This window comes from Narcine bancroftii, chromosome 7 (assembly GCF_036971445.1).
Source record: "Narcine bancroftii isolate sNarBan1 chromosome 7, sNarBan1.hap1, whole genome shotgun sequence".
Taxonomy (NCBI): Eukaryota; Metazoa; Chordata; class Chondrichthyes; order Torpediniformes; family Narcinidae; genus Narcine; species Narcine bancroftii.
Genome location: NC_091475.1, coordinates 200,694,545 through 200,712,142, shown reverse-complemented (window position 1 = coordinate 200,712,142; position 17,598 = coordinate 200,694,545). Strand labels below are relative to the sequence as shown.

Sequence of the window (17,598 nt, the reverse complement as noted above, 5' to 3'; positions counted from 1 at the left end):
GAAATGGAGACAATTGGAGGAAGATGAAGCTGAAAAACAAAGAGAGGAGGATGAAAAACTGAGGATACATGAGGGAGATGAAGCTGAAAAATGGATGAAATAAGAGTTAGTGGTAGCTGAAAAACAGAGGGAGAATGATGAAAGACGAAGAAAATATGACTTGGAAACGATTGAAAGGGTCAGACGGTTTCAATTTGAGAAGTTAAAAATTGAGATGTAGGAAGGTAGGAGAATTGAGGCTGTAACTCCGGGGGAGAGGTTTTTGGCTAGTAGAGAGGTAAATCTAGTTCCTCCTTTTGATGAGGGAGATATAGATACATATTTTCAGCTTTTTGAAAAGGTTGCTCTGATCTCAAGATGGCCAAATAAAAATGTGGCCTCTAATGTGCACCAAAGTGTATTGAAGGGAAAAGCACAAATTACATCCTCTAGTTTGACTACAGACCAAGTGGCAAATTATGATACTGTTAAACACGCAGTATCAAAATCTTATGAGTTGGTTCCAGAAGCATATAGACAAAAATTTAGGAGTTTGATGACAACATGGAACCAATCTTATATGGATTTTGCTCTGGGAAAATCTGTATGTTTTGGCTGTTAGTTCACCTCAAAATGAATAAATAATGATGTTGACAGATTGAGAGAATTGATATTAATTGAGAAAATTAAAATGTGTTTTCCCTTGAGATTAAATTACACCTGTTTGAGAGAGACGTGTGGATGTGGCAGCAAATGGCAAGGATAGCGGATGAATATTCATTGATTCATAAAAACAAATTTCAGATAGTGAGCCTTTTCAGATGGTTAATGTGGAAGAGATTAGTAAGTCTGAAGTTAAGTCTGGGGAGAATGTTAAGAGAAAAGATGAAGGTAAGGTGGGAAAGGACAGAACTTATGAATTTGTATGTATTTTTTGTAAGAAACCTAGTCATGTTATTGCAAATTGTTCAGTGCTGAAAAGGAGATGAGAAAGGATGTTTTACCGGAAGCGTGCATTCAGTCAATTGAATCTAAGGAGTGTGGATGTTCCAAATCTGGTAAGATTATTATGGGTGTTTTCAAACCTTTTTGTGTGAGAGAGCTTGGTTTCAGTAAAGGGGAGGAGAATCACAGGTTCCAGTTAAAATTCTTAGAGATACTGGGGCTGCCCAGTCACTGTTGTTGGAGAATGTTTTAACTCTTGATCAAAAGTCAGACACGGGGGAGATGACTTTCATTAGAGATGTTGAAGGTGAAGTAGAGTCAATAGCTCTTCACAACATAGTGCTGAATTCAGAATTAGTTAAAGGACTTGCTGTAGTAGGAGTAATTTCAAAGTTACCCATGCAAGGAGTTTCATTTTTATTAGGGAATGATTTGGCAGAGGATAAAGTTGGGTCAGTTGTGAGATTAATGAATTAGCCTAGTAAGGAAGATGTTAAGGATTGTGAGATACATCCTGCATGTGCTGTAGCAAGGTCTTTGTCCAAGAAAATGATGAGAGCAGAGAAAGATCCAGTTAATAGAAACTTGCCCAGTACTTCTGAAATAGTCTTGAAAGAGCTGGTTAATTGTGAGAGTAAAGATTTCTCTTTGTCAAGGAAAGAGTTAATTCAGAAGCAGAAGTTAGAAGCTAATCTTATTGACTTCAGGGAGAAAGCTGTAAATGAAGGAGGGATTAAAGAAATGGCCTGTGGATTTTACTTGGTGAATTGTTAACCTCATTGGGAGGTAAAAGGCAGTAGAGGACAGTCTGTATCAAAGGTGTTAGTTGTTGACAGGGTTGAGGAAGTTATGGATCATAAGATTATGGAAACAGGATCTTGTGAGGGTTGCCTTAAAGAAACTATAGTTCCTGTGCACCTGTTTAACTCAGCAATTTTGGTAAATCTGGAAGAAAAGTTAGACCATCTTAAGTTACAAGAGCAGATGCAGTTAAAAGAATTACTTTTGAAATTTGCTGCAGTCTGAAGCAGAGCAGTTGGCACCATTATATATCTGAAAAGGATGCTTTCTAAGATGTATCGAATTAAAACTTGGGGATATACAAAATCTCTTCAGGTTTCTAACGAAGGAGAGGTATTAATCCCATGTCTGCAACATCAATGTGGTTGGACAAGGACAAATTGTTGGTGGTACCGTATATGTTGGCGTATCAGATCATATTTGAATCTTTAAAAAATCACCCCATAGGCAATCATCCTCTACGACAAATCTAAATTCCGAACCTTAACGGTGAAGTCTCAGCGCTCCCTCATGCCAGGTATAAAATCCGAATCTTATATTTGCTCACCGGGCAAAGTGTGAAATCTGAACCTTAACAACAAAGTCTCAGGCCTCCTGCACCCCAAGTATAAAATTCAAATCTTAACAATGAAGTCTCAGCGCTCCCCCACGGGATCCATCTGGCCAGTCTGACTGCTCTGTACAGGCTTTAAACGGCCTGTTAAAGGTGGCTTATTTTAAGATATGCTCGTCAAGTTTAAACCTTTGAGTAATTTGCTTTTAAGGTATTGAGACAGCATCGCTCCACTACTCAGTGATAAGTGCTAAATTTTGGCTGGTCATACAGAGGGTATAGCTCAAAACCAATATTCTAAATGGAAATTAAGTTGATTTATTAAAATCAATAAAACTATTTTCAAAATAAATGCTGGGAGTGCCGTCTTTTACACAAGTCATCTTATATACTGACAGTGATGGCATTTATGCCTTAAAACAAACCTCTCTACCACCTTCACCTCAGCAACGTTGATACATACCCAAGTAAGCAGCTCATGACTATCCAATGAAACCATTTCATTATTTTAATAGTATGGTCAGCACGAACCAGTTGGATGGAAGATCCTGTTTACTGTTCTATTTATAACTCAGTGACTCCAATGACCTCGACCTCACTCTTCTCCTTTCTGCAGAAATGACCATCACCTGATTTAATCTTCTCTGGTACTTGCACCTTTTTAATTCCGAGCATCGATACTGCAATTTTTTTTCTCAACCTTTTCTTTTGCACTTGGTTTTGGATAAATGAAAGTCAGATCACTGTGCGATTCTCCAAATGTGATCAAACCGAAATACCCCTCTCTTCTTGTAAGGAAGGTTTTTCAAAATACGCCTCCACACTTCCATGAGTGTTTGATTTTTTTTAACCCTCACTGCCATGCCGAATGATTTATGAATCTCTTTCTTTAATAGGTGGTGACAAAATTAACTGATCAGAGACCACAAATTTTGTTTCACATACTTTATTTCACATGATATATCACAGAGAGTCGGCTGCAGTCTCCACAGCTAAATGACTCTAAACTTCTATTTCTTCTGCCACATCTATTTCAGATTCAGATTTCAGATTCATTATCAGACATATCACATACAACCCTGAGATCTTTTACTGTGGGTGGGCAGAATGAGCACTTGTTGGTAGCGCAAATCAAAACTGTACACAACATATACATGTAAACAAATAAAGAACTGTAAACCAATAATTAATGTAAACAAACTGATTGTGCAATATAGAAAGAAAAACCAATAAAGTGCAGAAGTAAGTGTCCTTAAATGAGTCCTTGATTGAGTTTATTGTTGAGGAGTCTGATGGTGGAGGGGTAGCAGCTCTTCCTGAACTTGCTGGTGTGAGTCTTGCAGCACCTATACCTCTTTCCTGAAGCAGCAGTGAGAACAGAGGGTGCTCTGGGTAGTGTGGATCCTTGATTATTCCTGCTGCACTCTTACGGCGGTATTCCCTGCAGATATTCTCTAAAGTGGGGAGGGTTTGCCCTGTGAGGTCTGGGACTGTGTCCACTACCTTTTGGAGGGCTTTACACTCCGGGGTATTGGTGACCCCATACCAGACCGTGATGCAGCCAGTGAGCACATTTTTCATCAAACATCTGTAGAAATTTGCCAAGGTTTCTGATGTCATACGGAACCCTCGCACACTTCTGAGGAAGTAGAGGCGCTGATGTGCTTTCTTCACAATGCCATCAGTGTGTTGGGTCCAGGAAAGGTCCTCCGAGATAGTGAGCCCCAAGAGCTTAAATTTGCTCACCCTCTCTACCCCTGATCTCCCAATGATCACTGGATTGTCTACATCTGGCTTTTCTTTCCTGAAGTCAACAATCAGCTCCTTAGTTTTGGTGACATTGAGTGCACCATTGTTGTTGGTGGGCCATTCAGCCCGGTTTCCAATCTCCCTCCTTTCTTCGTACAACTCGCTACCGTGGCATTCATCAGCAAATTTGTAGATGGTCTTATTGTCGCACCGAGCCACACAGTCGTTGGTGTTAAATGTGCAGAGAAAGGGGTGAGCCCTGTGGTGCTCCGGTACTTATGGAGATTGTGGAGGAGATGTTCTTACCCATCATCACCGATTGTGGTCTGAAGGGGATGAAATCCATGATTCAATTACACAGTTTGGTGTTGAGTCCATTGTTTTGGAGTTTACTGATCAATTTTGAGGGGAATGCTGGTGTTAAATGTTGAACTGTAGTCAATAAAGAGCAGATATCGACAGAGACAAATAAGTCACCATAGAAAATAGGCTTACACCCATAGACTTGCATCAAGACTTTCACTCTTTGTGCATTAAAATCAAAACTTCATATAATATGAAGAAGAATGTTACCGCCCTTGACTACAGTTAAGGCTACAAATTAGTTTCTAAATAATATGTCTTGCTGAGCGAGGAGTCACATGATGGTGTGGTGGCTGGCCAGGAAAACCAGTCCGCTCCAGAAAAATAGGAAAACAGTTAGGAAAAGACAAATCGCAACAAAAATAAAATATAAGAGATAGAAGATAAAGTTACAGAGAAGAGAAAGAAGATGGCACCCAAGAAGGAGAATGTAAAAACAACCGAAAAAAAAATAGAAAAGTCGCTGAAGAAGAAAGAAGAAGGCCTTACCTGCACCAAGGAACAGGGAGTTGTGGTGGCGAGGGGCACCCGATCCCCAAGGTTAGTACCTGCCCTGCGGAGTCACGACCTCCTGATCGGTGGACTTCAAAAATGGCTCTTGGAGCCAAGCAAAAGTGCGCAATCAAAGGAAAAAGAGGATACCGACGGGAGGGGGGCTTGGCAGAGGAGTGGGCAGCCACAGCACGGAAAGCTGAGGGATGCCCAACACCAGGGCGCTCAGCTGGAGGATGAGAAAGGCGGCAGAGAAGGGAGCGAGGAAACAGATGAGGGAGAAAGACAGAGGGGTGACCGTCAAGAAGATAAATGACAGGAGGCCCAACAGATGAGCAGCCCAAGAGGGGAGGACCAACAGCAAGAGGCCCAGCAAGAGGAGGCCCAACAAAGAGATACAAGCAACTCATCAGGAAAAACAGAAAAGACACAGACACAGAAGAGGAGAAAGAAGAAGACCAAGATCTTCACAGAGAAATAGAAGGTAAAACTGATGGACAGAATATAGATAAAGCTTTTTTTGAAGAACAAATGAGATCAAAAATAGTAAAACAAGATCAAACTGGATTTATTAAGAAAAGACGAACAGCGGACAATGTCTGCAAACTTATTAATCTAATCCATGCAGTTCAAGAAAATAAGAAACCAAGAGTGGCTGTTGCTTTAGGCATAGAAAAAGCCTTTGACAGAGTAGAGTTGAACTATGTATTTAAAGTATTACAGAAGTTCAATCTACCAGAAAAATATATAAATTGGATTAAAGCATTGAATAATGGACCATTGGTGAAGGTAGCAGTAAATGGATATGTATCGAATCAATTTAAATTAAGTAGGTCAACTAGACGGGGATGTCCATTATCCCTCTCATTGTTCACCTTAGCAATAGAACCTTTGGCAGAACTGATAAGAATAGAAAATAAAATAAAAGGTATAAAAATAAAGGAGGAGTATAAAAATCAGCTTATTTTCAGATGACATTATAGTATACCTAACAGAACCAGAGATATCAATAAAAGAATCAGATAAGAAATTGAAGGAATATGGAGAAATATCGGGGTAAAAGTGAAGTGATGCCAATGAGTAACGCGGATTATACAGAATTTTAAAAAAGAATCACCATTTAACTGAGAAGCACAAGCAATCCGATACCTAGGGATCAGGTTAGATAATAACTTAAGCCACTAGTACAAACTAAATTATCAGCCACTAATAAAGAAATTGCAGGAAGACTAAGAACATTGGGAATAATTACTGCTAAAGTTGATAAGGAGGGTAAACTGCATTAAAATGAACATGTTCCCAAGGATACAATACTTATTTCAAATGTTACCAATTCCCTTAACAGACATTTTTTTTAATGAACTAAAGAGAATAATAAGGACATTCTTGTGGAGAGGGAGGAAACCGAGGGTAGCGTTAGATAAATTAACAGAGAGGTATAACCAAGGTGGTTTGCAGTTACCAAACTTTAGAAATTATTATAGAGCCACACAATTAAGGTATTTATCAGATTTTTACCAGACTGGACTAAGATAGAACTAGATAAAATAGGGGAGAAGGTACCGGAACATATACTTTATAAGTGGGATGAAAAGCTGGTGCAAAATAAAAACTCACCAGTATTGCATCATTTACTTAATACATCGAAGAAGATCCACTTAGAAAGGAAAAAAAAAACGAATTACCAAATACCAAAACTATTATAGATGCAAAATCCACTAATCCCTTTTACAATAGATAACCTTTCCTTTAGAGAATGGGAGAGAAAAGGAATCAAGAGAATAGAAAATTGTTTTTTTTGGGAAATAATTTATTAACATTTGAACAGTTGAAGTACAAATATGGAATAGCTTATGGTATAATGTTTGCATATCATCAATTGAAAGCTTATTTAAAGGATAAATTGGGAAACAGATTGAGATTAACTGAAGGAAGCAATGTTGAATACATGATTACAGACACAAATAATAATTAAAAGATTTATAATGAATATGTACATTAAGCTGCAAGATGAGGAAAATGAAATAAACTATAAACCCAAACAAAAGTGGGAAAAGGATTTACACATAAAGATAAAAAATGAAGTATGGGAAAAGTTATGTTCTGCAACTATGAAGAATACAATAAACACAAGGTTACGCATGATGCAGTATAATTGGTTGCACAGGGTATATACCACTCCTCAAAAATTAAAAGAATGGGATTCAACATTATCAGATAGATGTTTTCGCTGTAAAAAGGAAATGGGAACAACAGTACATGCAATTTGGGCATGTACAAAAGTGAAAATGTTTTGGGAAGAACTAAATCAGATATTAAATAAAATTACAAAAAAATAACATACCAAAATATCCAGAGATCTTTCTTTCAAGTAGCATAAGAAGTAAAGAATTAGGCCTCAAATCGGATAAGGCGCAAAAAAAATTATTACGATAGCCCTAGCAGTAGTAAAAAAATGTATAATGTCAACTTGGAAAATGGAAGAGAGCCTGAGAGTACAGTAATGGTACATGGAAATGAATAAATGTATTCCATTGGAAAAAATAACATATAATTTAAAAAATAAAGTCACATTGTTTGAATAAATTTGGGAACCATATATGGAACATAACAGAGAGGCCTTGCCTCGGACCTCCACCCCCTAAAATGAAAATGATAAGAAGACAAAACGACTAGATTCAGTGTGTAACAAATAAATGATGCATTTTTCTTGTTTATTTTCCTTTTTGTGAAGATATTGTTTTATGGTTTTATTGTATTGTATATGTTGAATATTTATGGGTTTTGGAGGGCGGTGGGAAGAGGGGAGGGAGGGAAAGGGGGAAAAAAGGGAGAAAATGCCACTGTGTCAATTAAATGAGAAATGTTTGTACACATTTTGGTTGAAATGATTCACAGTGAAAAATAAAAAAAATATGTCTTGCTGAACCGATGCTGATTTAAAATGAGCTGTTTGCCAATTATGGTGGTAGCAATGTTAAATTTGTCTTCATAACAATTTTTCCACAATACGTCATCGAGATTATTTGACATCCCTAGTCAATTTGTTTTTTTTTGGACATATAGCACAGTAACAGGCCCTTTCAGTCCACGAACCCATGCTGCCGAATTAACCTACAACCCCAATCCGTTTTAAATGGTGGGAGGAAACAGAACCACACAGAGGAAACCCACACGGACACTGGGAGAACATTCAAACTCCCTAGAGACAGCGCTGGATTTGAACCCTGGATGAAGCCCGGTGGTTAGCACTGTAATGGCACTGCATTAACCATGGAACAGTGATGATGGAAACATTTCCAGAAATTTTAGATGTAAAATTACCAGATTATTTGGAGATTTCACATGTTAGTGAAAGAGAGCTGAATATCCAGTTCAAGTTCATTATCATCCAATTGCACAAGTTCAACCTGATGAAACGTCATTCTCCAGTCCTTGGTGCAAAACATGTAGATGCACAATCAGACATAACACACAATACATGTGCAGGATAAATATACATTGAATATGCATATACTGTAAATATATATATTGTTTCATGGATATGAGGATCTCGGATGGTTAGGATGAGCTACTACTTTGGTCATTCAGCATCCTGACTGCCCATGGGAGGGGGATGTTTCTCAGCCTGGTGGTGTTGGCCCTGATATTCTTGTTATCACTTTCTTGGCAGGAGCAGCTGAAATATGCTGAGCGCAGGATGGAAGAGGTCCTCAATGATTTTTTGTGCCCTCTTCAAGTAACGAACCTAGCAGATCACATTAATGGATGGTGGGTTGGGGTGGGGGTGCGGAGGGACACTGAGGACCAAAGAATACTGTTTTGTTCAGTTGTCCATATAAAATCGGGTGATGCTAAACTTGAACATGAACTGCACTCCACATGCAGAAGAATGGAACTCCTTACAAATGACTCAACTATCTGGCCCATCAACAATCAACTTCCCCATCCAAGGAAGAGTCTATGATTTTCACATTTGTGACAGAGAACATAGATATGTTTTTGGAAGATAAATTGGGAAAGGTTTGTTAGAGTAGGTTACATACAAGCACTTTAAAACAGATCTTATTTGAAATACTGGAGCTCTGCTAATGCTAGACATGTCGAGACCTCAAAGCCTTTGAAACAACTTTGGAGAGTGCCCAAGTGACTTCACTAATGGATTGTTGTTTACAAAAAGGCAACAGATGAAAGAGCTTGTTGGAGCCAGCTTCTTTCTGGAGGAGAACTTGCTAAGAGGGTCATGTGGTTTTGCAAGCAAAGAGAGTCAAACAGGCAGAGAGAGTGAGTGAGTGAGAGAGAGAGAGAGAGAGAGAGAGAGAGAGAGAGAGAGAGAACTTCACACACACACACACACACACACACACACACGCACACACACACACACACACACACACACACATACACACACACACACACTACATACATGTGCGTTTAGAATTAGAAGGGGGTTAGTTAAATTAAAGGGTGATGCTGTTTTCAAGTTTAAGGATAATTAAAAGCAACTTTTGTTTAAGTCACCATTTGTCTTGGTGAATATCTATTGCTGCTGGGTTTTGGGGTCCTCTGGGCTTGTAACACATTCATCTCAGGTTACAACCTTAGGATCCACAAAACTGTAACCAAAGCAATGAGTCTCCATGAGCGGTTTCAATCTGAAATGTTATCTATTCTTTTTCTCCCACTGATGCTGCCCAAGTTGCTGAATCCCTCCAGCAAGATATGTTCAGCAATAATAGAACTAAGTCTTCCTCAATTCTGAGGAACTGTTCAAAAAGAAGTAAAAAAAAAGACTCTCATGACAACTTCCCTAGTTTTATGTCTAAGGTTTATTATTATATCTACCTTAAGATCCCACATGCACAAGATCAGATCAGATACCATTTAATGGTATTTAATGAAACAGAAATGTAATATTACATGAAATTGCCTTTTGGTGAAAGACAATGTCATTTTTTATAAAAGTCACAAAATGTGGAACTACAGCAGGATCTCTGTGGCGAACCATAATGCAAAACCAGCCAGCTTCTTCAGACCGCACTGTGTATCAACTGGAATGGCTGGCTGAGTTTAACCTTCTGATTCACTCACCAGCTAGATTACAACATGTGAAAAAGGAGCAGTAGTCTCCCACGCAACTTAAGAGTTTGTTTTGTTGTTCAGTGACCGCGGTTGATTTTGCTCTTTCATCCATTTTATTGTCTATCATTTTAATTTTATTATGTTTTATATCTTAATATTATTATAATTGCCTTTTTCTCCTACTAGCCAAGGGTGTCATCATTAATTATATTTAAGAATCATAAAACTGCACAGCATAAAAAACAGGACTTTCAATCTGTCTCACCCACTGTTACCAGTAAATACCTTTCCTTATCAATCCCACTGTCCAGCACATCAAGTTCAAGTTTAATATGATTTGACGGTGCATATACAACCCAATGAAACCGAATTTTGCCGGACCATTGTGCACACACATACACAGACAATACACAATACATAATACATAAATTTAAAATTATTAGTTTGCCAATCAAGCAACACGCAATCTCAAGCAACCGGAAAATAAACTTAGGTGGCATCTGCCAATCCCCAAAGATGCCAGATACCAGCGATTTTACTGCTCATAGAGATATAATTTAAAATAAATATATATCTCCTCCCATGCCCCAGCAACATGATCTACCGGGATCGTTGTCTGAAGAGGGCGCGCGGAAATCGTTGAGGACTCCTTCCACCTAGCACACAGCACCTTTCAGCTGCTCACAATGAGTAAGAGATACCCAAAGCATAGAATATAGGAGCTGGGAGGTACTGTTGAGACTGTTTAAGGTTTTGGTGAGGCCAAATTTGGAATATTGTGTGCAGTTCGGGTCCCCAAATTAGAGGAAGGATATCAATAAGGTAGAGAGGGTGCAGAGAAGATATACTAAAATGTCGCCTGGATTGCAGTATCTAGAATACAAAGAAAGATTGAGTCGACTGGGTTTTTATTAATTGGAGTGTAGAATGTTGAAGGGGGATTTGATAGAGGTATTTAAAATTATGAGGGGGATAGATAGAATAGATGTGAATAGGCTCTTCCCCTTGAGGGTAGGTGAGATTGGAACAAGGGGTCATGTGTTAAAGGTTAGGGGTCAAAAATTTAGAAATAACATGAAAGGGAGCTTCTTCACTCAGAGAGCGGTGGCTGAGTGGAATGACCTTCTGGAAGAGTTGCTTGCGGCAAGGTCAATTTTGTCAGTTAAGAAAAAGTTGAATAGGTGCATGGATGTGAGGGGATTGGAGGGTTATTGACAAGGAGCAGGTAGGTGGGACTAGAGGAGATCACTTAAATCGGTGTGGACTAGAGGGGCCGAGATGACCTGTTTCTATACTGCAATTGTTATATGGTTATGTATGGTTCTTTAAGGCCTGGGACCTTTGTTAAAGAAAAGCAAAAACATCCAGCTTTCCTTCCAATTTGGCACAGAAAGATTTATTTTTGTTCCAATGAAATTGGCCCTTTTCCAGTTTAATTTAATTTGGAATGCCATGTAAACATCTCTGTTGCTATACTAAATTTGATATTGTGCCTGCTATTTACATGCTTCCTCCACTGACACATGCTTGACATGGCCTAGAGTATTTCTCAGAAGCAAGTCCAACAGTCTTGCCTCCCTCAATGTTCCAAAAAAAGAAAACTGAAAGTAACTAGTAACATTACCACAAATGACTGCACATGTGAAGTGTCAAAGGAGAAGCCTCTGACCCCCATTCTGATAACCATCACACAAAATTCCAACTGTGCCCTCATTCGTGGAATTTCTGTTGACCAGGAAATCCAGGAGCTGCTGGCAAAGAAGTGAGCTGCCCACCAGGCTCACCTTGCAAAGCCTTCCTGGCCAGGGAAAAAACGAGCCTTCCGTCTCGCACGCAGCCACCTTCAGCACAAACTCCGGGAGATCCATAATGAGTGGTGGACTAGCCTCGCCAAACGAACCCAGCTTAGCGCCGACATTGGCGACTTCAGGGGTTTTTACGAGGCTCTAAAGGCTGTGTACGGCCTCTCACCCCAAGTCCAAAGCCCTCTGCACGGCTCAGATGGCGAAGTCCTCCTCAGTGACAAGATCTCCATCCACAATCGATGATCAGAACACTTCCAATCCCTTTTCAGTGCCAATCGCTCAGTCCAAGAATCCGCCCTGCTCCAGCTCCCTCAACAACCCTTGAGGCTGGATGAGGTCCTTACCTGGGAAGAGACATATAAAGCAATTGAACAGCTGAAAAGTGGCACTTCGAAGACCCTTTGAGTATTTTCCCTCCATCTCTTTTGCCTGGAAAAGGGCAGGCTGCAATTTAGCTGGCTTTCACTCCTCACTCTGTAGTTTCCCTTGACAAATTTGGTACAGCTATATCCTTTGCAGTTTGTTTCTGTGAACCTCTATTTACTGGGTTCTCTGCAAAGACATGTACAATTTGGTAATATTGAGAAAATTAACGAGTTGCACATTTGATGGAGATTTTGTATCTATTTTCAACACTTCTGAAATTTCCCTTTCATTTGATCTCAGTCCTGAGTTAGTGATTGCTTCCAGGCCTTGAATTACCCCTGCAATGTGAAGTTAATCACGGATCTTTCAAAATTTTGCACATGGACTATAAATCATCGAAAACAATAATCTTCCTCTTCTGCCAGTCAAATTCACCCGTCATTACAGTGCACAGTTCTTTTGTTCAAGGTAGGGAGTCTAAAACTAGAGGCCTTTATATATTTATGTAGCGGAAGCCGAGGGGCGGGACCATGCTCGAATCGCCCGCATGATTTCGGCCAATCACGCATTATGGGGGGTCCGCTCTAAGATGGCGTCAGACCCCCTTCATCTCACGGCGAAGTCAGCAGGATGGGGAATGCGTTGGGAGCATTGTGACGTCACTTCTGGTTTTTGTACGGCCAGACTGGAAGTGACATAAAAACTGCCTGTAAAACTGATTAAAGCAGTTTTCTGCTGACCACATCTTTAGTCAAACATTCTGCTTGTAGCTCTTCCCTTAAGGTGCCGGTGACCCTGACGCTTGAGATGTCTCTGAGCCCTACACAATGGCAGATGAACCAGCTCTGAGTGCTGTTGCCATTAAGTTGCCAGCGCTCTGGCCATACAGACCATGTGCGTGGTTCATCCAGGCGAAGGCACAATTCCACCTCCGCAATATGACCAGCGAAGCTACAAGGCTCTGGTACATCATTGCGTCGCTAGACGAAGGTCAGTATGAGGTTTTCTGCACCTCCTCAACCTAGACAAACTCAGGGACAGGTCCCCCTCTGAGCTAATGACTGAAATGCTAGCACTAGCTGATGGACACTCCAAGTACCTGATGTTCAAAGCCGCCTTGTTACAGTGTCTCCCCCGCGATATCGCCTTATTCCTGTCTGACGTGGATTTGCTGACCCTCATGCGGTAGGAGCAGAGGCAGAAAGACTATACAGGGTTCCCAAGACCTCTGTCTCAACAGTCCAACAGGTAGCTGCATCCAACAGAATGACTAACTCGTCCACCTCAGCAACCACCAACAGCCCCAGACAGGGAGGGAGACCCAAAGGTCAGCAACGAGATGGGTGGTGTTTCTATGACAGAAGGTGGGGTCAGAACACCTGCTGTTGCATCCCACCATGTACCTACTCGGCCGACAACGACTTATGGCACTGCCAGCTGCCAGTAATGGCCACAGTGGTTGGAGAGCACACAGGCCTCTTCTGTGTTGTTGACTAGATGAAGATTTTTGGTCAATATGGGAGCTGAACCCAACATCCTGCCACTGAACACCTTTGAATGGGAAACATGAGCAAAGAAATTCAACCTACTTGTAGCAAACGGAATGCCTATACCCAGCTACAGCACCAGATCAGTCCATTTGTTAGGGGGAGACTCGCTTACCAGTGGGATTTCACTACCGAGGGTTGGATTTCCTAAGGGCCAATAACTTACTAGTTGATGTGCACAGCAGGTTAGTCCATGTCTCCACTTTCCAGACATATTGACTCTCGCCTAGTACATGGCCTGCCCTCATATACAAACCCGAGCTACAGACAAATTTGCAAAAGTCCTAACTAAATTTCCCGAAATCCTCACACCGGATTTTCATTTGAACATACCGTCAACATTACGAGATGACCGAGGGACTGCCCATCCATGCCAACACGAGGAGACTTCCCACCGACCATCTACAACAGATTAAAGATTAATTTAAAACCAAGCAGATGTTTGCATCCGTGTGGCGACTACCAGAGGCTGAACAATGCGATGGTACCACATCTATACTCGATAACGCGCATTCAGGATTTTGCCGCAAACCTGCACAGGAAGCAGCTCTTTTCCAAAATAGACCATGAAAGGCTACCACCAAATCCCCGTACACTCAGATGATTTGCCAAAAATGGTCATTGTAACTCCATTCAGAAGTTTTGAATTCCTGAGGAGGCCGGTCGGTTTGAAAAATGTGGCACAAACTTTCCAACACCTTATGGATGCAGTTTCCAGAGATCTCCCCTTCGTTTTCGTCTACCTGGACGATATTCTAGTTGCCAGCATTACAGAAGAAGAGCATGGCCAACACCTCAGACTCTTATTCAAGAATCTCCAAGATTTCGAACTTACTGTCATCTTGGCTTAGTGCGAATTCAGTAAAGACACTATTGACTTACTCGGGCACAGGGTCACATCCACCAGAGCAGCCCCATTGCCAACTAAAGTGGCAGCTGTCCATAACTTCCCAAGGCCCTTTCCCATTAAAGGTTTGCAAGAGTTTTTGGGCATGGTGAACTACTATCACCGTTTTATTCCCGTGACTGCCAAGATATTACGCCCACTTTTCCACCCCTTGACGGGAAAACAAAAGCTTTAAGGAAGCTAAGGATGCGCTAGCTAAGGTGACCATGTTAGCACACCCACATATGGCACTGACATCGGACGCCTCCAACACAGCAGTAGGAGCAATCCTGGAGCAGCGAGTCAACGGCCACTGGCAGCCACTCACCTTTTTCAGTCGATATCTACGGACCCCAGAACTTAAATATAGCACCTTCGATCAGGAACTGTTGGTGGTTTATCTGGCCCTGTGAGGTAGAGAAGGCTTAGATTGTTGCAGAGTAGTTTAACATTGGTCAGCACAACATTGTGGGCTGAAGGGTCTGTACTGTGCTGCAGTGTTCTCGGTTCTATTATTTACTTGAAATCTCACAACCGTGGCCCTATACCCAAGATAGCAGCCCCTATTAATTGCTAGCAGCCATGAGGGGCTGCAGACTATGGGGAAGCGGAGAACTGGAGCCAGAGAATGGGAAGATCGTGCACCGTCTGAGAGGGACAAGCAGAGAAGAGGACCCGCGAGGACGATGACCACAGCGACGAACCAGTTACGGAGCTCTGCGGCTGAGAGACAAGTGCACGCAGCGGGCTGCTGGTGACTCGAGGCAAGGAACCCGAGGAAGCTGTGGGCTGCCGGAGACTGCAACTGGGAGACTTGCAACATGCTACGGACTGCTGGAGACTGGCTCGAACTGGCTTGAGGGGTTCCAGGTATTGGAACCGGGATGCAAGGAGATGCCAAGGTTGTAGGAGGGGTCCCTGACCATGTCGAATCTGGAGCTTGGGTTCCCAATGATTTGGACTAGACTGTGCGGCTACGGAAGCGCTGGAGGCGAACCTACGGACACTCGGTGACTCTGACTGTAAGAGGCACTGAGGCAATTCCTGCTGGTGGTGAATCTGTCTGCCTTGCAGCAGGGAAAAAGTTTCATGGAATAGGACAATGTTTTGTTACACTGGCAATAATTTTATTAGTTCTGATGGAGGCTCTTTGATCTGAAATGTTCACTCTGTTTCTCTTCCCACACGTGTAGAATGACCTGCTGAATATTTTTAGATTTATTTTTAAATTCAAAAGTTTGTCCACAGCATCTTGACAACAAGCTGCAGTGACCCAGTCCTATGGCCTTGGAAGTTACCTTCTTGCCTGGAGTGGAACTTGGTGAGTCGAAATCATACTCAGTGTTGGATCAACCTCAGATATAATTGGAGTTCAAAAGCAATGTCAAATTTTCAATTTCTGCTGACAGTCTCAACTTTTCCTTGAAAAGACATCCACCAGCAATCGGAACAAATCACTTCCTGCTGCACAAAAACATTTGTTTTTTTACAAGTGCGGCATGCAGTTGATATGTAGTCTTTGGAACACTTCCTCGAATGCCTCATGATCTTTCTCCTCTGGCTGCTGTAATTAAGACCATGGCCATGATAGTACAATGTTAGGTTTAGGTTTTCTAGAGCTGTTCATGAGGGTTTAAAGAAGTTTGGCGGGGGGTGGGTGGGTGGTGGGGGATGGGAATCAGAATGAGAGTACAGAGAGTAGGGAGGAAGAGCACCTAGACTGGAAGGAATGGAGGGAACAGAATGAAAATATAAGTGAAGGAGGGAAGGAGGTAAAGGTAGATGGTAACAAATGGAGTATATGTGGAGGACAATCTTTCAAGTGTATATATTTTAATGCAAGGAGCATAGTAAATAAGGAGGATGAGCTTAAGGCATCAATGGCCACATGGAAATACAATATTGTGGCCATCAGTAAAACTTGGTTGCAGGATGGGCATGCTTGCCAGTAAAATATTCAAGGATTCCATTGTTTTAGGTCTGATAGAACAAGGGGGATAAAAGGTGGAGGGGTTGCATTGCTTATTTGAGAGAATATTACAGCAGTGCTGTGGCAGGATGGTTTGGTGGTATCATTCATTGAGGTTATTTGGGTGGAATTAAGGAATGGCAGAGCCATGAATACATTAATGGGAGTGTATTATAGACCACCGAATGGGCTAAGGGAATTAGAGGAGAAAATTTGTAAGGAGATTGTGTATATGTGTAATAAACACAAGGTAATAATTGTGGGAGATATCAACTTTCCAAACATTAACTGGGACGTCCATACAGTAAGAGGGCAGATGGGGTAGAATTTGTTAAATGTGTTCAGGAAAGTTTTCTTAATCAATACATAGAAGAATGGACTCGAGAGGGGGCAGTATTGGATCTCCTATTAGGGAATGAGATGAGTCAGGTTATAGAGTTTCGTGTTGGGGAACACTTTGAGCCTAGTGATCACAATACTATTAGTTTTAGGCTAGAAATGGAAAAGAATAGAGGTAGGCCAGAGGTTGAGATTCTTGATTGGAAGAAAGCAAATTTTGAGGGGATGAGAAAAGATTTGGAGGGTGTGATTGGGATAAGATATTTTCAGGGAAGGATGTAGCTGATAAATGGAGGATATTCAAAGGAGAAATCCTGAGAGCACAAAGTCGGTTCAATCAGTGAGTCGGAGGAGGCGGCGACCAGAGCTCGGGCAGTGTTTGGAGGAGGAGAAGCGAGGTGAGAGTGACAGGGTTAATTGGTCAAGAGCCACTAAAAGGAGGGTAAGGCGAAGGAGTAGCCCAATGAGTGAGTTGCCTGGTGAAGGAGTGGGGCTTCAAGGCTTTGGCTCAAGTGGCTTCAGTGAGCAGAGGCTGAGGTCGAGCATATCAGGATTGTACCTTTGTCACATATTATCTTTTTGTTTTATTTGTTTTTCTCTTTGTAAGGTGAGGAGGAGAGAGAAGGCATGAGCATGAGAGCAGTTTGCTCTTCTCAGTGTCAAATCTGGGAGGCCCTGGAGTCTTCTAGCCTCCTGGACATCCACGTCTGCACTAGCTGAGC

General features: G+C 41.5%; 1 long non-coding RNA gene across 1 annotated transcript in view; it reads left to right on the top strand.

Moving 5' to 3' along the window:
• The first annotated feature begins 808 nt into the window (after positions 1 to 808).
• LOC138740155 (uncharacterized) overlaps positions 809 to 17,598 on the top strand; it is a 59,622-nt gene continuing 42,832 nt past the window's right edge. Inside the window, exon 1 of the long non-coding RNA XR_011342709.1 lies at positions 809 to 870. This is a non-coding gene — a long non-coding RNA (uncharacterized lncRNA). The remainder of the gene's footprint in view (positions 871 to 17,598) is intronic.